Source organism: Rattus norvegicus, chromosome Y, assembly GCF_021556685.1.
Source record: "Rattus norvegicus strain SHRSP/BbbUtx chromosome Y, alternate assembly SHRSP_T2T, whole genome shotgun sequence".
In the NCBI taxonomy this organism is placed as follows: domain Eukaryota; kingdom Metazoa; phylum Chordata; class Mammalia; order Rodentia; family Muridae; genus Rattus; species Rattus norvegicus.
The window spans coordinates 42899228-42921307 of NC_141555.1; positions in this window are offsets into that span (position 1 = coordinate 42899228).

The window sequence follows — 22080 nt, forward strand, 5'->3', positions numbered from 1 at the left end:
CACCTCCTCCAGGATCCCAAAGCCATAGCTCTAGCTGAGGTATAGTTAGTCAGTTATGTCCACTGTGTGTGTGTGATTGTTGTGTATGTATTGTGGTGTGGGGTGTGTGTGTCTGTGTGTGTGTGTGTGGTCACTTTTGTGAGTGAATGTGTCCACAAGCCCATGCTCATCAGTTCGCGATCCTGAACGTGCTTTAGCTCCATCTTAAGTCATCACAGCTCTCAGTGCCTGAGATTAACTGATTTCCAGAAAGCATCTTAGTTGGGCTGACTAATGTTTCATTACATTACAAGGACATTTTCTACTGTAGATAAAATAAACACATATATTTTAGAATAGCCAGAGACTTGAAAAATGGTAGTGGAATAAATATCACTACCAACTTTGCATTAAAAAACACATTTATTTAGAAATCTCTAGGAAAGTTGAAATTTCCCATATAACCTACACATGATTTCCATATATTAGCATCTTACATAATCATAAGAAAATAATCACACTGTAGATTCCAATCCACACTGTATTTAGAAGCTAAGTGTCCTGTAAATGTATTAAAGTTTTTTTTTATTCTCACTTTGGGTGGTACCTATCCCTTACGTTTCCCCTAGCCTTTGAAGGTTGTCAAGGTATGAATGGCCCGTTTTCCAGGCTCTTTGATTATGATCCACCTGTCTGGTCTACTGAGCCTCTGTACCCTATCCTGTAAGTCCTCTATCTCTGATGATACCCTCACCCTTGTGTTTTGATGCTTTTGAACTCTGATTTACAATTTTTCTTGTGCAGCCATAGGGAAGTTTGGCACCAACTGATTTCGTTCAGCCTGTGCTATTGAAGAGATAAAGATCCGCTGAACTTTAAAATATTCATTTGAATAATTTTATTTTATATAGATAGTATTATGATCTGGTGTGGAATTCAAATATTTCACACCAAGGAACTGAATTTAGGACATTGTGTAACCTTTTAAAAACCATTCTCGGGTTTAAATTTTGGTGTGTGTGTGTGTGTGTGTGTGTGTGTGTGTGTGTGTGTGTGTGTGTATTTGTGTGTTCATATGTTTCACAGTGTCTAGGATGCCATCTACAAATTCTGCACAGATAAATCCCAGAATAGTCGGGTGGAAAGTCTGGAAGCTCCCCTCCCCCTACTGAGGAACTAATGGCAACTGATGACTACAGGTCAGAGGGCCCATTTTCTTCATGGATTTGGCCCCTGACGGCTGTCCATGCTCCACTGGATGTTTGTACTCACCCCCACATATCTAGTCAGCAATAAATGGACTCAGACGTTTCTATTAAAATGCAAATGGTATTAAGAGGGAGGAAAGGGGAGGGATTTGAGGGGAGGGGATGGGGATGGATTCGCTCAAACACATTATGTGAATGTACCAAGTTTTTAAGGAAAAAAAATAAAACAAAGTAAATAAATAAATAAATCTGCTCATGTGTGCACAGGTGCATGGGTTTATGTGTGTGTGTGTAGGGGGGGGGTTGCAGCACCATGCTACAAGAGGATACCATGCAGTATCTTTCTCTATGTCTCTCTGCAATTTTCTTTTGATGCACTGCGGTGGTTTGAATACGCTTGGCCCATGGAAAGTACCACTAATAGGAGGTGTGGCCTTGTTGGAGAAAGTTTGTCACTGTAGGACAGCTCTGAGGGCTCCTAGTATTCAAACTCTGCCCAATGAGGTATATTTGATGCTCTTCCTGGCTGCCTGTGGCTGCAAGTCTCTTTCTGGGCTGCCTTCGGATTTAGATATAGAACACTCTCCAGCACCATGTATACCAGGACACAGCCATGCTTCCCACCATGATGATAATGGACTGAATCTCTGAAACAGTAGGCCAGCCCTAAATAAATATTTCATTTATTAAGAGTTGCCTTGGTCATGGTGTCTCCTCACAGAAATGTAACCCTAACTAAGACAGGTGGTGTCATTGCCTGATCACAAATTCTCAAAATTTCCTCCGGGATGGAAGCCTGCAGACCTTAATGATTCTGTTCCCCTTTCCTGTCCCTGGGGTTACAGGTTTCCCCTGCCTGTTTCATGATGACTGGGATCTGAGTTCAGTTCTGCCTAGGCAGCAAGCAGTTTCAGCCACCGATCCTCCTAAGTCCCATCATGTGGTTTTTAAGGGTTACCAAACGATTATGGTCAACATGCAAACACAAATTATAGATGGCTAGTGCATCTTGACCTCACCTTGTTTCGGTATATTTGAGTTGTTTCAGTGTCTTAATTTCACCTTTTTTCGGTATATTTGAGTTGTTTCAGTGTCTTGATTTCACCTTGTTTCATTATATTTGAGTTGTTTCAGTGTATTTGAATGATTGCTGAGGATTGGGAGACTTAGCGCGAGATAGGAAAGAGAAAGTGAGGATGCAAAGATCTATTGGATCACTGCCACTTGCCCTTGCATTCAACATTTCATATTAAAAAAAAAAAAAACAACCACTACCATCGACAATAGTCAACAACAAGGCATGCATGCAACAGACAGGCAGAGAAGACACTAAAGGGCATTACATACTTGTAACCTCACTTTCTCCGCTAAAGCCTCATGTATTGAGCTGATGGATTTTGTGGGCAAACCCTGATGATTAATCCCTAGATGGGAGACACATAACACCGAGTGAATGACACCATGGTCGATGGGATAGTCAGAGCTTGCGATTTTCTTTCCTTTTAAAATTAACCCAGGTGGGAACTAATAACGACAGCTCACATATAAAAATAAAAGAGCCTTTCAAACAGACTATTGGAATTGTTACTATATATCCCAGTTCTTTGCATTTTTTTTCATTAGTGTGTTGTTGTCAGCACCATGCTTGCTACATAGAAAACTGTGCATTTTCTACACTATGTATCTTTTGGGGTGCACTCTGTAAGCTAAAGACTAAATCAATCCATATCAAAGGGTTCTTCCCTGTCCTGTTACAGAACTGAAATTAAACTGTTTTCATAAAGCATTTCCCAGTTGCCTCGCTCCTTGTTGTTAGGGCTTGAGTGTGAAATTTCCCCAGGGTCTCATCTGTGGGAACACTTTGTGTCAAGCTGATGGCACTGTCTAGGAAGGTGGAGGAATCTTTCAGGATGTGTCCTAGCAGAAGTAGGTCACTGGGGCAAGAAGGAGGGAGCTGGCTGGTTCAGACTGAACTCTTGGATGCCTGATCCACCCAAATATAAACAGGTCTCATGTAGGTTCTCAGTGACACAGATCAATACACTGTTGCCATGTGGTCATTTCCACGACAGTCTGAACCGAATGACTGTGACTGTTTGCCCTTAAAAACCACTATTCCTTCACATTAATTGTGTCATGAATTTTAACACCTTGACATAAAAATAATGTAAGTGTGCATCTGCGTGTGTGTGTGTGTGTGTGTGTGTGTGTTTGAGAGAGAGAGACAGAGAGACAGAAAGAAAAGAGATAGAAAGAGACTGAAACAGGAAGAACGTGCATTATATTAAGTATGTATAATTTGCTCCTTGAATCATAAGGCAGTCAATTAGTTTGATTTATGTTCAATATTTGAATTCCTTAAAGTCATACAGCCTTATATTACGGAGCAAAAGCTAATAGTCTAAATTTTCTATTAAATAATAAATTGTCTTTATCCTTGAGAATTTCATACATGTAAACAATGAAACATGGCCATAACTTCTTCCATTTCACACTCAGCACTGCCCAAATTCCCTGCCAATAACCATCCCTCAAAATTCATAAATTCTTTCCCAACCTTTAACCACTAAGCCCAATTAGCATTGGTTATGTACTTATGGGTGTGTGACCATCTACAGGAATGTGGGAAGTCTACCAGTGACCGAACCCTCAGAGAAGAATGATTCTTTTACCCCAGCAGCCATCAGGACCTGAAAACCTCCTCAGTAAGGGATTGTCTAGCTGGTGGACCTTTATAGACCTATGCAGATGACCACAGCTGCTGTGAGCTCACAATTGCAGCAGCCATGTCATGTCCTGAAGGCAGCAAATATCAGCCCTTCTTCTCACCCTCTGGGTCTTACACTCTTCCCACCTCCTTGTCCAAGGTGCTTCCCGAGTCCCAGGGGTTTAAAGAGACTGAGTACTCATCATAAATGGGGCATCTTTATTGCTTCCCACGCTATACTGCTCTCTTAAGAAACTTTATTTTAGGGCTGGAGAGATGGCTCATTGGTTAAGAGCAATGACTGCTCTTCCAAAGGGCCTGAGTTCAATTCCCAGCCACCACATGGTGGCTCACAGCCATCTGTAATGTGATCTGATGCCCTCTTTTGGTAGTGTGTCTGAAGACAGTGACAGTGTTCTCACATACATGGAATAAATAAATAAAACTTTAAAAAATGAATCTTTATTTAAATTTTTACTGTAACCAGAAACTTTTTCTTTTTATTAATCTTTATAACATTTACACACACACACACACACACACAAACACACACAAACACACAGAGAAGAAGAGAGAGAAAGAGAGAGAGAGAGAGAGAGAGAGAGAGAGAGAGAGAGAGAGAGATCTAAAGGACTAAAATATACTCCTAAGTCAAAGATAAAGCCCAGACACTTGTCAACAGGATGGTGCAGAGTTAAGGGTGGAATGACCATGGAGCCTGGAGAAGCCAGTAACCAGAGACAGTGGCTCTACCAGGTAGGGTGTCTACTGTTTTTAAATGCCTTCATTACCAGGATTGGTGAACTGCAGACTAGCCATGTGGGTGTTAGCCTGCAAAGTGCACTTTGTATGGAGACTGAAGTCAGCTGCCCAGGCTGCCTTGGTTCCCTCTCACTTCTATGATTCCTAGGAGACTAGGAAATGTTTCACCAGGTTCAGTAGTATTATACAAACTGCAGTCATAGGTCACTTTCTCTGCTGTTAACTGTCTGTGGAGTTTGGCTCCAAATTTCTTCAAAAGCCTTGAAAGGGATTCTATTTAACTCATTCTAGGGTGATCTGCCTTTGTTTTCCATAAAGGTTCTGTGAGATAGATAGTGATCTGCTCCTAGGAGTAAACCAATGTCTTGACCTTCTGAATCTTCAGAATGGAGTCCTTGGCTGAAGTTTGTTAGAACGTCAAACTCCTCCCAGCAGATATCTATGCCTAGAAATATATCCTTTATGTTGGTCTATTCTTCTGGTGTGTGTGTGTGTGTACATGATGGTATCACAGAAAAGGCTGTCGAATCTGCCGTTTATTTTTTTTACTGTGTGTGTGCTTTCCTATTAAAAATTGTTCTTATGTTTCCTAAGAGTTTCCATAAAAGCCTCATTTTTAGGGAGAAGATCTTCCAAATGCGTCTTCCTCTGGTCTCAAGAGATGAGAATGAGTCATTAGCATGGAGGGCTGAGTGAGAGCTGCTGGTTGGTTCCCAGTGATGCTGTGGGCCCTAACTTTGTAAGCTTGGCTCTGTGCTCCAGCCAGAGCCTCTGTATTCTTTGAGCCCCTCCTTGGGAGGTGAAGTATGGATTGTTTGTACTGTTTGCCCTAGCACTGAGCCTATTTTGAAATTGTTTTCCCTGCCTCCCTCAACACAGTGCATTGTGAAGTCCTTCCACATGGAAAACCGCTGGCCACATTGAATAGGGGAGAAGGGAGATTTAAAGTAAAATACAAAGGAAGAAAGCAGGAGTGACAGCCATGTATGCGATAACCCGACAGCAAAGGGGGTGCGGAAACATGCAGGTGGCTGCAGAACTTGCAAAATTTGGTTGGCACTCATTCCTCCACACAGCTCACCTAATTTTGCACCAAATATTCGGTTCCTTTGATGGCTATCTTTCTATAAATCCTCAATTGGGCTGAGTGTGTCTTCGTGTATATCTCTGCATGTGTGTGTCTGTGTGTATGTCTCTGTGTCTGTCTCCCTTTCTGTGTCTGTCTCTGTCTCCCTCTCCCCCTCCCCCTCCCTTTGCCCCTCCCCTTCCCCTTCTCCTTCCCTCCATGCTTTTCTTGTTTGCTGTCATATAGTGGGAACCTCCGAAGTTTCAAACTCACTTCTTTTGCGGCGTTGTTACCCCTGAGAAACCACATAATCTGGAAGCTTGTGCTAAAACTTGACACTTAAAAGTTACTAGTTATTAGAAATTGTGTTTAAATTTAAACATCATTTCCTCATTTGTGTGGGCTCACGGACACGTGTAGGCAGTGCTTACTGATTGATCAGGGCGCCGTACACTTCCGACCTCATACAGACCCTGACAAGGATTACTTCCGGTGCTGTGTGACTTATTTTTTCTCCTTCCAATGAAGGTGCAGACTTGAGCCATTTCTGGTGTCTGCACTTAAATGACCTAGTTCCGGTTTCTCAAAGGCGTCCAACATCTAGGTTGAGACCTTGATGTGGGACATCCGCGGCACGGCACAGCGTTCGGTTGGGCTGAGCAGGAGGGATCTCTGGTTTGGATTGTTTTCTCTGCCCAAAGTACATGGGATTAAATCGCAGACCCCATGAGTCTATAGTGCCTTCTGTGAGCTCTGTGTTGTTATTATCTTTTCAAATTCTCTTAGTTCTTGGCCGAGTCACTGACAGCTGCCTCGCACTGTGAACTGGCTGCCGTCGTTTTATTACAGCGATTTGATCGATATGTCGCCTTCATTTTTTAGCTCTCCTAGCTCCATATTCTGAGAAAGGCTACCTCTCTCTGTGGCCTCAGTTGTTGGATGCTACCTCTTAGGAGGTCTCATGCCCTTCCTTTGAGGCTCTGCATCCCTGCAGACAAGGAGCTAAAGTCTTTGAAACAAAATTCAGTAACTCCACGGTGGCTTTTTCATGCCTTTTGAGAAATCCAAGGACAAGTCTTTCCACTGGCAGCTATGCACACACATTAAACTCTTAAGTCGAGATATCCAATTTGTGTTTTAATCCTAATATCAACAAACACATGAGTTACAGGTAGATTTATTGAAAGAATGAAGTATGAGTTTGTACACTCCTTTGTCCCTCTCTCTCTGGAACAATATTTTTCCCCTTTGAAATGTAAAATTTCTAATTTTATTCAGTCCATTAAAAATCCACATTATTCTTAATTTTATGATGGCAATGACTTTATTTATCTACAGACTGACCTGCTCCACCCCCCTCTTTCCATGACTTAAAGGAAGGCTATTTTTAAAACATTTCTGCCTAATGAAAACCTAGTTTTTCTTTTGTCAAATATTATTTCTTCACTTCTGGATTTATTTTTAATACCAGTAAGGCACCAACTGCTCTCTGATGTCTCTCCCACCCTCATACTTCTTTCTTCTTTGGTAAACATGGAGTTAGCCCCCTCTATGCTCATTATCAAATGCTTCTGATTCGAATTGAGGACAAAAGCAACCTACCGTCTGGCTTTTTCTAGTGGTGTTCCTTTCAGTGAAAGAGAAATACAAAGACTGCATGAGAATTAGAATTTTTCAAAAGTCTAATCTCAACGGGGATTCCAATTTCCAAAGTTGACATTCATTAAGGGGAACGGATATGAACTTCCCTTCACGGTTTCGATATTTATTATTATTTCTTGTTATATTTATTTTCCTTTGTGACTTGAGATTTAAGCTACCCACAGAAAAAAAGAGCTATATTTTATCTTCCCCTCTCTGTAAATTGAGATTTCTTTTTTTTTTCATTTATTTTATTTTTTTTTATAACTTGAGTATTTCTTATATACATTTCGAGTGTTATTCCCTTTCCCGGTTTCCGGGCAAACATCCCCCTCCCCCCTCCCCTTCCTTATGGGTGTTCCCCTCCCAACCCTCCCCCCATTGCCGCCCTCCCCCCATAGACTAGTTCACTGGGGGTTCAGTCTTAGCAGGACCCAGGGCTTCCCCTTCCACTGGTGCTCTTACTAGGATATGCATTGCTACCTATGGGGTCAGAGTCCAGGGTCAGTCCATGTATAGTTTTTAGGTAGTGGCTTAGTCCCTGGAAGCTCTGGTTGCTTGGCATTGTTGTACTTTTGGGGTCTCGAGCCCCTTCAAGCTCTTCCAGTTCTTTCTCTGATTCCTTCAATAGGGGACCTATTCTCAGTTCAGTGGTTTGCTGCTGGCATTCGCCTCTATATTTGCTGTATTCTGGCTGTGTCTCTCAGGAGCGATCTACATCCGGCTCCTGTCGGTCTGCACTTCTTTGCTTCATCCATCTTGTCTAATTGGGTGGCTGTATATGTATGGGCCACATGTGGGGCAGGCTCTGAATGGGTGTTCCTTCAGTCTCTGTTTTAATCTTTGCCTCTCCCTTCCCTGCCAAGGGTATTCTTTTTCCTCATTTAAAGAAGGAGTGAAGCATTCACATTTTGATCATCCGTCTTGAGTTTCGTTTGTTCTAGGGATCTAGGGTAATTCAAGCATTTGGGCTAATAGCCACTTATCAATGAGTGCATACCATGTATGTCTTTCTGTGATTGGGTTAGCTCACTCAGGATGATATTTTCCAGTTCCAACCATTTGCCTACGAATTTCATAAACTCGTTGTTTTTGATAGCTGAGTAATATTCCATTGTGTAGATGTACCACATTTTCTGTATCCATTCCTCTGTTGAAGGGCATCTGGGTTCTTTCCATTTTCTGGCTATTATAAATAAGGCTGCGATGAACATAGTGGAGCACATGTCTCTTTTATATGTTGAGGCATCTTTTGGGTATATGCCCAAGAGAGGTATAGCTGGATCCTCAGGCAGTTCAATGTCCAATTTTCTGAGGAACCTCCAGACTGATTTCCAGAATGGTTTTACCAGTCTGCAATCCCACCAACAATGGAGGAGTGTTCCTCTTTCTCCACATCCTCGCCAGCATCTGCTGTCACCTGAGTTTTTGATCTTAGCCAATCGCACTGGTGTGAGGTGAAATCTCAGGGTTGTTTTGATTTCCATTTCCCTTATGACTAAAGATGTTGAACATTTCTTTAGGTGTTTCTCAGCCATTCGGCATTCCTCAGCTGTGAATTCTTTGTTTAGCTCTGAACCCCATTTTTTAATAGGGTTATTTGTTTCCCTGCGGTCTAACTTCTTGAGTTCTTTGTATATTTTGGATATAAGGCCTCTATCTGTTGTAGGATTGGTAAAGATCTTTTCCCAATGTGTTGGTTGCCGTTTTGTCCTATCCACAGTGTCCTTTGCCTTACAGAAGCTTTGCAGTTTTATGAGATCCCATTTGTCGATTCTTGATCTTAGAGCATAAGCCATTGGTGTTTTGTTCAGGAAATTTTTTCCAGTGCCCATGTGTTCCAGGTGCTTCCCTAGTTTTTCTTCTATTAGTTTGAGTGTGTCTGGTTTGATGTGGAGGTCCTTGATCCACTTGGACTTAAGCTTTGTACAGGGTGATAAGCATGGATCGATCTGCATTCTTCTACATGTTGCCCTCCAGTTGAACCAGCACCATTTGCTGAAAATGCTATCTTTTTTCCATTGGATGGTTTTGGCTCCTTTGTCAAAAATCAAGTGACCATAGGTGTGTGGGTTCATTTCTGGGTCTTCAATTCTATTCCATTGGTCTATCTGTCTGTCTCTCTACCAATACCATGCAGTTTTTATCACTATTGCTCTGTAATACTGCTTGAGTTCAGGGATAGTGATTCCCCCTGAAGTCCTTTTATTGTTGAGGATAGCTTTAGCTATCCTGGGTTTTTTGTTATTCCAGATGAATTTGCAAATTGTTCTGTCTAACTCTTTGAAGAATTGGATTGGTATTTTGATGGGGATTGCATTGAATCTGTAGATTGCTTTTGGTAAAATGGCCATTTTTACTATATTAATCCTGCCAATCCATGAGCATGGGAGATCTTTCCATCTTCTGAGGTCTTCTTCAATTTCTTTCCTCAGAGTCTTGAAGTTCTTATTGTACAGATCTTTTACTTGCTTGGTTAAAGTCACACCGAGGTACTTTATATTATTTGGGTCTATTATGAAGGGTGTCGTTTCCCTAATTTCTTTCTCGGCTTGTTTCTCTTTTGTATAGAGGAAGGCAACTGATTTATTTGAGTTAATTTTATACCCAGCCACTTTGCTGAAGTTGTTTATCAGCTTTAGTAGTTCTCTGGTGGAACTTTTGGGATCACTTAAATATACTATCATGTCATCTGCAAATAGTGATATTTTGACCTCTTCTTTCCGATCTGTATCCCTTTGATCTCCTTTTGTTGTCTGATTGCTCTGGCTAGAACTTCAAGAACTATATTGAATAAGTAGGGAGAGAGTGGGCAGCCTTGTCTAGTACCTGATTTTAGTGGGATTGCTTCAAGTTTCTCTCCATTTAGTTTAATGTTAGCAACTGGTTTGCTGTATATGGCTTTTACTATGTTTAGGTATGGGCCTTGAATTCCTATTCTTTCCAGGACTTTTATCATGAAGGGGTGTTGAATTTTGTCAAATGCTTTCTCAGCATCTAATGAAATGATCATGTGGTTCTGTTCTTTCAGTTTATTTATATGATGGATCACGTTGATGGTTTTCCGTATATTAAACCATCCCTGCATGCCTGGGATGAACCCTACTTGATCATGGTGGATGATTGTTTTGATGTGCTCTTGAATTCGGTTTGCCAGAATTTTATTGAGTATTTTTGCGTCGATATTCATAAGGGAAATTGGTCTGAAGTTCTCTTTCTTTGTTGTGTCTTTGTGTGGTTTAGGTATAAGAGTAATTGTGGCTTCGTAGAAGGAATTCGGTAGGGCTCCATCTGTTTCAATTTTGTGGAATAGTTTGGATAATATTGGTATGAGGTCTTCTATGAAGGTTTGATAGAATTCTGCACTAAACCCGTCTGGACCTGGGCTCTTTTTGGTTGGGAGACCTTTAATGACTACTTCTATTTCTTTAGGAGTTATGGGGTTGTTTAACTGGTTTATCTGTTCCTGATTTAACCTCGATACCTGGTATCTGTCTAGGAAATTGTCCATTTCCTGAAGATTTTCAAATTTATTGAATATAGGTTTTTATAGTAAGATCTGATGATTTTTTGAATTTCCTCCGAATCTGTAGTTATGTCTCCCTTTTCATTTCTGATTTTGTTAATTTGGACACACTCTCTGTGTCCTCTCGTTAGTCTGGCTAAGGGTTTATCTATCTTGTTGATTTTCTCAAAGAACCAACTTTTGGTTCTGTTGATTCTTTCTATGGTCCTTTTTGTTTCTACCTGGTTGATTTCAAATCTGAGTTTGATTATTTCCTGCCTTCTCCTCCTCCTGGGTGTATTTGCTTCTTTTTGTTCTAGAGCTTTTAGGTGTGCTGTCAAGCTGCTGACATATGCTCTTTCCTGTTTCTTTCTGCAGGCACTCAGCACTATGAGTTTTCCTCTTAGCACAGCTTTCATTGTGTCCCATAAGTTTGAGTATGTTGTATCTTCATTTTCATTAAATTCTAAAAAGTTTTTAATTTCTTTCTTTATTTCTTCCTTGACCAGGTTATCATTGAGTAGAGCATTGTTCAATTTCCACGTATATGTGGGCATTCTTCCCTTATTGTTATTGAAGACCAGTTTTAGGCCGTGGTGGTCCGATAGCACGCATGGGATTATTTCTATCTTTCTGTACCTGTTGAGGCCCGTTTTTTGACCAATTATATGGTCAATTTTGGAGAAAGTACCATGAGGAGCTGAGAAGAAGGTATATCCTTTTGCTTTAGGATAGAATGTTCTATAAATATCCGTTAAGTCCATTTTGCTCATGACTTCTCTTAGTCTGTCTACATCACTGTTTAATTTCTGTTTCCATGATCTGTCCATTGATGAGAGTGGGGTGTTGAAATCTCCCACTATTATTGTGTGAGGTGCAATGTGTGTTTTGAGCTTTAGTAAGGTTTCTTTTACGTATGTAGGTGCCCTTGTATTTGGGGCATAGATATTTAGGATTGAGAGTTCATCTTGGTGGATTTTTCCTTTGATGAATATGAAGTGTCCTTCCTTATCTTTTTTGATGACTTTTAGTTGGAAATTGATTTTATTTGATATTAGAATGGCTACTCCAGCTTGCTTCTTCTGACCATTTGCTTGGAAAGTTGTTTTCCAGCCTTTCACTCTGAGGTAGTGTCTGTCTTTGTCTCTGAGGTGTGTTTCCTGTAGGCAGCAGAATGCAGGGTCCTCGTTGCGTATCCAGTTTTTTAATCTATGTCTTTTTATTGGGGAGTTGAGGCCATTGATATTGAGAGATATTAAGGAATAGTGATTATTGCTTCCCGTTATATTCATATTTGGATGTGAGGTTATGTTTGTGTGCTTTCATTCTCTTTGTTTTGTTGCCAAGATGATTAGTTTCTTGCTTCTTCTAGGGTATAGCTTGCCTCCTTATGTTGGGCTTTACCATTTATTATCCTTTGTAGTGCTGGATTTGTAGAAAGATATTGTGTAAATTTGGTTTTGTCATGGAATATCTTGGTTTCTCCATCAATGTTAATTGAGAGTTTTGCTGGATACAGTAACCTGGACTGGCATTTGTGTTCTCTTAGGGTCTGTATAACATCAGTCCAGGATCTTCTGGCCTTCATAGTTTCTGGCGAGAAGTCTGGTGTGATTCTGATAGGTCTCCCTTTATATGTTACTTGACCTTTTTCCCTTACTGCTTTTAATATTCTTTCTTTATTTTGTGTGTTTGGTGTTTTGACAATTATGTGATGGGAGGTGTTTCTTTTCTGGTCCAATCTGTTTGGAGTTCTGTAGGCTTCTTGTATGTCTATGGGTATCTCTTTTTTTAGGTTAGGGAAGTTTTCTTCTATGATTTTGTTGAAGATATTTACTGGTCCTTTGAGCTGGGAGTCTTCACTCTCTTCTATACCTATTATCCTTAGGTTTGATCTTCTCATTGATTCCTGGATTTCCTGTATGTTTTGGACCAGTAGCTTTTTCCGCTTTACATTATCTTTGACAGTTGAGTCAATGATTTCTATGGAATCTTCTGCTCCTGAGAATCTCTCATCCATCTCTTGTATTCTGTTGGTGAAGCTTGTATCTACAGCTCCTTGTCTCCTCTTTTGGTTTCTATATCCAGGGTTGTTTCCATGTGTTCTTTCTTGATTGCTTCTATTTCCATTTTTAATTCCTTCAACTGTTTGATTGTGTTTTCCTGGAATTCTTTCAGGGATTTTTACGATTCCTCTCTGTAGGCTTTTACTTGTTTATTAATGTTTTCCTGTGCTTCCCTAAGTGTGTTCATGTCTTTCTTGAAGTCCTCCAGCATCATGATCAAATATGATTTTGAAACTAGATCTTGCTTTTCTGGTGTGTTTGGATATTCCATGTTTGTTTTGGTGGGAGAATTGATCTCCGATGATGGCATGTAGTCTTGGTTTCTGTTGCTTGGGTTCCTGCGCTTGCCTCTCGCCATCAGATTATCTCTAGTGTTACTTTGTTCTGCTATTTCTGACAGTGGCTAGACTGTCCTATAAGCCTGTGTGTCAGGAGTGCTGTAGACCTGTTTTCCTCTCTTTCAGTCAGTTATGGGGACAGAGTGTTCTGCTTTCGGGCGTGTAGTTTTTCCTCTCTACAGGTCTTCAGCTGTTCCTGTGGGCCTGTGTCTTGAGTTCACCAGGCAGCTTTCTTGCAGCAGAAAATTTGGTCTTACCTGTGGTCCCGAGGCTCAGGTTCGCTCGTGGGGTGCTGCCCAGGGGCTCTCTGCAGCGGCAGCAACCAGGAAGACCTGGCCGCCCCTTCCGGGAGCTTCAGTGCACCAGGGTTCCAGATGGTCTTTGGCTTTTTCCTCTGGCGTCCGAGATGTGTGCGTAGGGAGCAGTCTCTTCTGGTTTCCCAGGCTTGTCTGCCTCTCTGAAGGTTTAGCTCTCCCTCCTACTGGATTTGGGTGCAGAGAACTGTTTATCCGGTCTGTTTCCTTCAGGGTCCGGTGGTGTCTCTGGCAGGTGTCCTGATGCTCCTGGGCCCTCCCCCACGGGAGCCCAGAGGCCTTATACAGTTTCCTCTTGGGCCAGGGATGTGGGCAGGGGTGAGCAGTGTTGGTGGTCTCTTCCGCTCTGCAGCCTCAGGAGTGCCCACCTGACCAGGCGGTTGGGTCTCTCTCTCACCGGGTCTGGGAGCAGAGAGTAAATTGAGATTTCTAAGGGTGAAGTGGAGAATAAAGTAAAATGAAGAGAGTCTGCAGATGCTGTCCACGTGCTTCCTAGTACAAGCAACAGAGAGAGACATGTTCCATGAACACGTGTATCAGATGGACCAATGAAACTGCAGGGGCCCTGACTAGATCTAAAATCCCTGTAAATGGTGTGTGTGTGTGTGTGTGTGTGTGTGTGTGTGTGTGTGTGTGTGTGTAAACCTAGGTGTATATGTATATGTATATATGTATGTATGTCTTAGGGTTTTACTGCTATGAAAAGAAACCATGACCAAATCAAGTCTTACAAGGAAATTTAGTTGGGGCTGGCTTATAGTTTCATATGTTCAGTCTACTATCATCAAGGCAGGAGCATGGCAGCATCTAGGCAGGCATGGTGCAGGAGAAGCTGAGAGTTCTACATCTTCCTCTGAAGGCTGCTAGAACACTGGCTTTCAGGCTGCTAGGGTTAGGGTCTTAAAGCCCATGCCGGCAGTGTCACACCTACTCCAACAAGGCCACAGCCACTCCAAGAAGGCCAAACCTCCTAGTAGTGCTTTTCCTATTTGGCACTATTTGTCTTTAAACTTGAAACTTATTCATAAAACTGTTCAATGGACAATAGGTAACTTTAATGAAATAAAAACAGAAGGATTAGAAAAATAAACAGGAATATGTGTGCCTTAGTTACTGTTCTATTACTGTGAAGAGACACGGTGACCAAATCAATTTATGACAGGAAACATTTATTTACCATCTTACATTTTCAGAGGGTGAGTCCATGGACCATCATGGTAGACACCACGGTAGCAGGCTGGCAGGCAGGCAGGCATGGCTGGAGTAGTTCCTGAGAACTCACATCCTTCTCCCCAGATGAGAGAGAGAGAGAGGGAGAGGGAGAGGGAGAAGGAGAAGGAGAGGAAGAGGGACGGAGGAAGGGAGAGAGAGAGAAGCCTGGTGGGCTATTGAATCTCAAGGCCCCCACCTCCCATTGACAAATCTCTTTTAACAAAAACTAAGCTCCCAATCCGTTCTGAACAATCCACAAACTGGAATCCAAACACATTCAAGTATTTGAACCTCTGAGCGTCACACTTATTCAAAATCCTAAAGTATGTTTTTTTTTCTTTTAAAAGAAACCAAGTAATGAGTGTCCATCCCATTTGGTAGTATATTTTATCGTTACATTTCCTTTCTCAGAGGTTAGGGTTATTTGCATAACAAGTATCCAATCAAGTCATAACTCTTCCATAAGCCAAAGGCATCATACTTCCCCCCCTTTCTACTTGACTATCCACATAGAAGTTACGGAAACATATCCCTTCATCCTGATTTAGTTCAAAGCATGGGAAGCTATTGATGTGCAATTAAATGCTATTCATAATGGGATAAAACAGAAGCCAACATGATTGAGTGTATTGTTCCTGGGAGCTGAAGATTTCCCTTCCATTTAATAAAATGTGATAAATATGATTTTAACACAAGCATAGAAACCCCAACAAAGCCTTTAGTTTATATTTGTTTCAGTATTTCCAGATCATTCTCTGTAATACACAGGAACCCCAGAGGAGGAGAATTGTGTGGAGTCACTGACACACACTCAACAAAGGTTTGGTTTTTCACAATAAGGAGATATATCCTGTCCTCTGAGAGTTGGCCCCAGGACTCCCAATGATTTAAAAGTCCTCAGGTTCCTTGGATAAAATGACACTGCATTTGGATATAACCTATGAAAGCCTCTTGTATACTCTAGTCATATTTATGTGTGTGTTTGTGGGCGTGTGTTCATAGATACATGTAAGTTCAGAGGATGGCGGAGTGTAGAATGTGTTCTGATCCTTCACTACCTACTTTATTCCCTTGTGACAGGGTCCCTTGCTGAACCTGAGGTGAGGCTCACTGTCAGGAAGCTACCATCATCCTCCTGGTCCCATACCAAGCACTGGTGTTTGCAAGTGTGACCACACACTTGGCTTTATCACTCTGCCGTCTCCCCAGATCCTCCTACATTTTAAATAATCTCTGAATTACTTTTGTACTTAATGAAATGAAATAATGAGGGGCTGTTATTTAGGAGATGTAAAGAAATAGGGTTTGTATGTGTTCAGTACAGATATGGTATTTTAAAAAACACTTTTATTAGTTCCTTGAGAACTTTGTACATTATATAATGATAAAATTTACTTCTCACTTCTCTTCCCAACTCCTCCCAGTTCCATATACACCTAATTCCTTTTCCCAAATTCAAGCTCTCTTTCTCCCCTCTGTAATAACCCACTAAAGTCATTTATGCTGCCCATAAATTCATGGGCATTGGGCAAGCCACTGGAGCCTGCCCAGCTTTTCACCATCTTTATGTTTGTAGAAAACTGACTCTCCCTTTCCTGACAGCTAGGGCTGAGGCTAGTGGTCCTGTCTTGTATAGAAGACAATGCTTTGTTCTAGTTCTCGATAACATCTGTATCTTATATTTCCACTCCCTCTTCCTTGAGGGTTCCTAAGACTCAACTCCTTCCCTTTTTGCCTCTCACTTTTAGTCTGTGTATATACTTGTGTGTCTATATAAGTGATGTCCCATTTTACATTCAAACCAACACATTGTGGGGGGCGTCTTTACAATTGATTGCAGACAAAATGCTGCAATGCAGACATGGTGTAGCTCAGTACCAGAAAGAAATAGGAGATTTTGAGAAACCTACCCAGCTGTTTCTAATGTGAGGTGAAGTTTAGACCTCTGACACAACCTTCTGGCCCTACCCTATGGGTTTAAGATACACATTGTCCCAGTACAATGTTCAAAGGTGGGACTATGAAAAGCAATTGGACCCCGTGTGCTGTAATCAATGAGTTCATCTGTTGATGGATGTGTATGAAGGTGGCAGGAAACTAGGAGATAGGAAATTAAGGAACTTAGTCATTTGCAACATGTCTTGGAGGGTGTTTTTTGTTCTTGGTCTCTTCCTGTGTTGATGCTTCCTGGATGCCAGGGGGTTTAGCAGTTGAGCTCTATCGTGACCCTTTCATGATCATGTGACCATGGACTGAAACCTATGAAACCATGAACCAAATAAGTTTGTTAACTATGTGAGTTGCTAGGCAACTTGTAAGAGTGATGAATGGGATTAACATGAAAGTGGCCAAAGTGATGCTGACCATACCAGGTCAGGTCTGGATATGATGTAGGAGGACCCATGACTTAATCCTTTAAACTCTGTTTCTTGAGGCTGCACGCTAAGAGAAGACCCAATGTACCCAGGTGGTTTTATCCAGACGATTCTGCCAGTGTATCTGTTGTCTTAGCAAATCAAGAACCTCCTGCTTCCTCCTCTTGTCGTTCTCCTGACTTCACTTCTGTGTTTTTAATAGACTTCAATATAGTATGAAATAGTGGGAAATGAGTATTAAAAAAGGGAAGGAAGCTATAAATTTTGCTATAAAATCATTAAAATACACACTTAAAATAAATGGGTTTTTAAGTATGTACATTATACTTCAACAAGGCTGCAGAAAAGGCTTGGACAACTATGATGCTTGTCGTGTGATTTGCTATTTGTCATAGTTCCTGTGATTTTGATCTTAATAGTAGTGGGTTTTATTACAGATGACTCAGACACCAGGTTAACCATACAGGCAGAACACTCCGTTCCGTCAGGGAAAAAAAATCATGTCAAATTCATTGGCTTTCTTGATGAAGGTTTTTCTGGTCACAGCCTAGTTGGCTGTAAGTTGGACAGCTATTGGCTGAGAGCAAAGATGGAGAGAGCACAATGTTTGCGGGGATAACTGACGGTTGTGCTCATGAAAGGGGATGAGTTTCACGGAGATCAGTTGCAGAAGCTCCAGTTGCTGTTGGAGCTGAGGCCTAGGAGCCTTGCAAGACTGCCATAATACATTTTGAGATGTCATGGCCAAGTGGGAGATAAGACTAGATGAAGTGGAAAAAATTTAGTTTCTTTGGAAACTCACTTTTGTCACAGGATGTTTTTCTGGAAGCTATGTTAGTAGAGGATATTTTGCTGAAGCAGATACATGAGAAGGCATATGATATTTCGCTGGAGCACACGCTTGAATGGGGACAGGACGTTTATGAAGAACATAAATGAAATCCCACAGAGAGGGAGATGACATTTTTACATTGCTACACCAGCAAGGCTTCAATGGTCTTCGAGAGTCTCCGTTCCACAATGATAAATGCATAAAAGAACCTGAGCTATTCGGGCTGATTCTGAATGCTTCTGCTGCTTCTTCTGGTTTCTTAGAGACTTGTGGTCTCTGCCAGATCTTAGCACTGCTACTGATTCATTTTTTTGCATCTCCTATTGGACAGTACTGCACAATGAAGATTGGAGTTACCTCAAAGAATTACTTCTAAATAGGTCCACAACTCTCAACCTTTTCCTATCAACTTTCTCTCTCTGTTACCTCTGGTTGGTGGGCTAGAAGGGTGTTTGAAGTGTTTTAGAACCCTAAATAAAGTAGGTTATGAAAAAATCTAAGCGTACAGATATATTCATGGGTTTTGAGAAAGGTTTTGTCTCCTGCTGAGAGGAGATGATATGTAGGTTGTGACTTTTTGGTTCTGTGGTCTACTGTGACCCATTAAATGGCTAGTGACTGACAGTCTCCCAGTAAGTGTAGCACACACTAAAATGCTTTTGCTTGGCGTTTTGAGCTGTAGAATGTATTCATTTCTTGTCATATATCCTCAAGTATTCATGTTGGTGACAGTAGTTACTCTTCAGTTCTGCCATACAGGGAAGTGGGTCTATACACTGAGAGAAGAGAGTGTCTGGTGGTGAGTATGTAACATGGAGTAAGAGAAACATTACGGTGCTGGGTCTCTCTCTTTTTTTTCCCCCAATTTGACAATCTGGAGTCAACTTAGAAGAGAGAACAATTCAAGAACTGCCTCCAATAGTTAGTCTTTGGGTAAGTCTATGGAACATTTTCTTGATTAATGATTATTGTGGAAGGGCCCAACATTGTGGGCAAGTTCATCAGTAGTCATGTATAAAAAGAATAGCCTTTCAGGCTGTAAGAAATAGTAATGGAGCAAGACATGGGGAGTGTGGCGGTTTGAATAAGAAAGGCTCCCACAGTCATATATTTTAATATTTATTTAACAGGGAGTGACAATATTTTCAAGGATTAGAAGCATTAAGAGGTGTGGCCTCATTGGAGGAAGTGGGTGTGTTGACAAGGGTGGTGTTTGACTTTTTCAAGAGCCCAGTGCTTTCCCAGAATTTCTCTCTCTCTCTCTCTCTCTCTCTCTCTCTCTCTCTCTCTCTCTCTCTCTCTCTCTTTACAGAGCAGTAGTTCTCGATTTCTCCAGTGTTCTGCTCCCTGCCATTATGATGGACCAGACTTCTGAAATTGTAATTTATCCTCCAATTACATAATTTCATTTATAGCAGTTGCCCTGACCATGGTGTCTCTTTACAGCAAGAGAACAATGACTGAGACAGGGAGCAAGCCAACAAACAGTGTCCTCGTTACCGCTTCAAGATCCTGTTCTGGTTTCCCTCAGTGATGGTCTTTAACCTGTAAGGCAAATAACCCTTTCCTACGCAAGGTAGTTTTGATCATGACATTCATCACCGAGAGAAGGAATCAAACTAGAACTTCACAGATCAGTACATGAGCAACCCTTACCTTTAAATTAAAACAAAGTGTCTATACCTTTCTATTTGTGGTTATGAGGTAAGAGTCTGTGGCTCTACTAGATACACTGTTTCTATAAGAAATTGTCTTACTTAGGGTTCCTATTGTTGTAAGTAAACATCGTGACCAAAAGAGCAATTTAGGGAGGAAAAGGTTTATTCAGCTTACACTTCTACATTGCTGCTCATCACCAAAGGAAGTTGGGACAGGAACTCAAACAGGCAGGATTCTGGAAGCAAGAAGTGAGCAGAGGCTATGGAGTGGCACTGCTTACTGTCTTGCTCCTCATGTCTTGCTTAGCTTGCTTTCCTATAGAACCTGGACCACCAGCCTAGGAATGGTGCCACTCACAGTAGGCTGGGCCCTCCCCCACAAATCATTAAGAAAATGCCCTACATTTGGATCTTATACAGGCATGTTCTCAAATGAGGCGCCCTCTTCTCTGATGACTCTAGCTTGTTTCAAGTTGGCAAAAAATCAGGGCGGTGTTTAGAATGTGATTTTCCCATGGTAAGTGTGGCACAAGTAGGAGGTGTGGCCTTGTGGGAGTAGGTGTGGCGTTGTTGGAGGAAGCATATCACTGTGGGGGTGATATGCTTCTCCAACAACATGTCTGCCTAGACGCTTCCTTGATTCCTGCCTTGATGAAAATAGGCTGAACTTCTGAACCTGAAAGCCTGCCCTAATTAAATGTTGTCCCTTGGGGTTTGGGATTTACCTCAGTTGTAGAGTGCTTGCCAAGGAAGCCCAAGGCCCTGGGTACGATCCCCAACTCTGAAAAAAAATAGAACCCCCCCCCCAGAAAATTTTGTCCCTTATAGGTTGCATTGGTCATGGTGTCTTTTCGCAGAAATGAAACCGGTAGACAACCAGCCAGTATAAAAATTCCAAATAGCAGAATTAATCAACGATAGAAAATATTTTCAAGTCCCACAATGAGAAACTTATTCTTGAGAGAAGAAACATCAATGAATGAGTAGAAGGTAAGGTTGCCTACAAAGAAACCCTTGGAGTGTAGATGTGGCTCAGAGAGATGCCATGGAGTGCACAGGGGCTTCTCAGGAGGAGGGAGCTACATGGTCAGGAACCGCAAAGCATTTTAACGTCACGGCAAATGGCATAGGGGAGATCAGCACGTCTGCATTGGATGCACCATCAAGAGTTTTCTGAGGATAAGCTTTCATGTGAGTAAAAGATGGGAACTTCCTGGGGCTAGATAATGTAAAAGAGCCCACAGGTGTGTAGGAAGCCATCCAGTCGAAGGAGAGTAGGCAAGGTAAGCCAGTGCAGAAGCCCTTTGTGGTCATCTAGGGGCATTGAGAAGAGACCTCAAAAATATTACAGGATCCAACAGAGTCTAACAGTGCTCAGGGAAGCTAAACAAAGGATCCACGTAATACCTGACAAAAGCTCATGGCATCCTCATGTTCTTTTTTAAATTTCTTTTTACTGATCATACAAAATAATGGGTTTTATGGCACTTTCAGGAATCGATAGATATAAACTTAATTTGGCATTCACTATTCTTGAGTTATCCTCATCAAAATGTCCTCTGGGGAAGCCACCACCTCACATCCACCCTCTGTAGTGATAGCTCGGCTGTTCTTTAAGGAACCAAAGAGACCAATATGGAAGTGGCCCAAGTTCAACTCATTCGAGAGCCTTTCTGTTCTTCCTGGGTCTCCTGCTTCACTTTTTGAGAACTCCATCTTGGAATTCCTTCGTCCCTCAGTGTCCTCAACTCCCACATGTGTTCTTTAGTCTTTCTACCACATCACCATCAATTTATTCTTTCTTACCCTCATTCTGGTCTCTTCTCTGCATGTGAAGGTTGGATGTATTTAAAAAGATGACTTTAGGGGCCTGGAGAGATAACCAAGGGATTAAGAGCTCATCTGCTTTGAAAGAGGACTTTGATTTGTTCTTTGAGCTCATGTCCAATGGCTCCCAACCACCTTTAATTTCAGCTCCAGGGGACCTGACTATTCTTGTCACTGTGGTCTCCTGTATTCATGCCTTGCCCTACCCAGATAAATAAAAATAATATATCTACATATGAGAAACAGGTTTCATTAGGTTTTGTTAGTCAAACAATCCCTGATCTTCTCTGATTCTGAGTCTGCTTGGATCAGATTATTGGGTTTCCCCTTGAGTTCCAAGACCACCTCTCTGTTTCCTGCCACTCTTTCCCCAACTATCTGTTTCTCCCTCAAACTTCCCCTCAGAGAGTCTATCTATTTCTGGCCCCTCTCCACTGCTTCCTAAACATCCATCTTTTTTTCCCCTGTGCCATCCCTGCTCCTCTAAGCCTCATCTCCAGTTCTTTCCTCTCCCTAAAGACCAAACCAGCTCAGTCCTGTTTGTTTTAGCATATGTGACATTAGACTTGCTGTTCACAGCCTTGAACTTT